This window comes from Ipomoea nil, unplaced genomic scaffold (assembly GCF_001879475.1).
Source record: "Ipomoea nil cultivar Tokyo-kokei standard unplaced genomic scaffold, Asagao_1.1 scaffold2928, whole genome shotgun sequence".
Taxonomy (NCBI): Eukaryota; Viridiplantae; Streptophyta; class Magnoliopsida; order Solanales; family Convolvulaceae; genus Ipomoea; species Ipomoea nil.
In genome coordinates, this window is record NW_017619356.1 from 147,413 (window position 1) to 149,380 (window position 1,968).

A 1,968-nucleotide genomic window follows, 5' to 3' on the forward strand; every position below is an offset into this window, starting at 1 on the left:
TCCTGATTTTTGATACTCAAGGACTAGTATTTGACTAGTCAATCTTTAAGTTGTGTTGTACCTTGTGCTTTGAGAGGAGTTCCCTTGTTCCTTACACATTCTAAGAGTTAGTAAGGGTATCCTTGTCTTTTCAGCAAGAGTTAGTCTTGTAACCTAAACCTAGAAGACTTCTTCATTTCATTCCCTTACACTTCCTAGAAAATATCTCTACCTTCTCTCTAGAAAACAAGAGTAGCTTGTTCTTCAAGCCAAAAGAAGTCTTTGTCAAGATTCCAAGTTTTGCTTCCAAGATTCAATCTTTCCTCTATTTTGGCATCTAGAAGGGTAAGATCTAAGCTTGTCTAGTCTTTTTGATTCCATGTTCGTTGTCTTTTTCTTAAAGGTTGGATCTTTATGATCTTTTGGTTTGATCTTGAAGTGGGTTTGGCTAGTGAGCTTAGTGGAAGGCTTGTTGTGGTGTAAGAAGAGTCTTTTGGTCTTCAAGAGGTAACCCATGCTCTACAAAACCTATTTTGCTTACCTATATATGATTTCTTGGCTTCTACTTGTGTTTTGATATGAAATGTGAGAGTTTATGCATTTATCTTGTGATATTGCATATCTAGAGCTTGTGTTTAGGTTTCCTTTGTGCCATTGCTTGGCATTTTCCTTGGTTCAAGTCATTTTGTTGTGCTTGGTGAGATTTGGCATGTTTTGGACTTGAATTCGTGTTTGGAGGAGAAAATCCCCGAAGGGATTTGTTGTGGTACAGGGACGTACCCGCGGGCGGGGCACCACGCGCCGGCCTACTCGCGGGGAACGTGTGGCCTGCGGGTTGTGTACCCGCGGGCGGGACCACGGGTGGGGCACTACCCGTGGGTCCACCCGCGGGGAACACGATGGAGTTGGTTCGGGATTTGTTCCCCGTGAATTGTTTGTCTCGGTCTTTGATCTTTTGGCCTCCCGTTGTTCTTTTGTGGATCTATTTGAGCGTCTTCTTGATGTTACGTAGGTCTAGAGCTTTATGGTAGGTATCCATGTAGGATCTATGGTGTTGTGAATCGTGCTAAGTATTCAACATTGTGTTTCGTTGAACTGTGTGGTGTCTTGTGTGTTCCTCTGAACTATCTTGAGTGTCCTCGTTGTTGAGCTTGCTAGTTATTATCTTAATGCTAGCGTCATTGCTGTCGATGGGTGGTGACCTGTCTCTTGATTGAGTGTGTTTCATACCTTCTCTTGCAATCCGTTGTTCGTTTCGTGTGAGTGGTGGTGCGTGTGTGGCTCTACCTGGATTGCACGATTAGTGGTATGGGACACTAGTCACCAAGGTATTGCAGCGGTCCTCGTGGTGGCCATGACGTGATTTCATGGAGTTGTGGCTGAATCCACGTGTTTGGGGGATAACATTGTGTTATCCGGGCATGTGTTGCCGTGAATTGGTGGGTTTTCGTTGGTGGTCTGTAGGTGGGGGACGACGGTCCCGGCGGAATAAGGTTGGACTTGGCTGTACAGGGGTTTTCTGGAGGTAATGGTTGGCACCGAAGGAACAAGGTTGGGGGTAGCCATAAGGTTGGAACAGGGCATAAGGAAGGCATATCAACTCGTGATGTGTGATGTCACGAGGGCTTGTGAAGCCGTTGTTGTGGTGAGTTCTCTTCTCTCGTGACGTGTGTAGTCACGGAGGCTTGTGGTGTGGTGTTTTGGCATGTGTTGCCGGTGGGTGAGTCTTTATCCTTGTGTGTTTTTAATCTTTGTGGTTGGGATGTGTTCCCGGTTTTATCCTTGTGAGTGGTGAGTCTTGTGTTGTCTTTTGATCTTGGCTTTTGACTTATATATATGTATCCCGTTTCGAAAATGGTTTTCATATTATATATCTACCTATTTATGATACTTAACGGTATTGGTGGGTTACCAGCATCTTTCGCTGACCGGGCGTCGCCCCGATGTTTATCTTTGTATCTTTCAGGTGATGCATAGTCGAGCTCGATG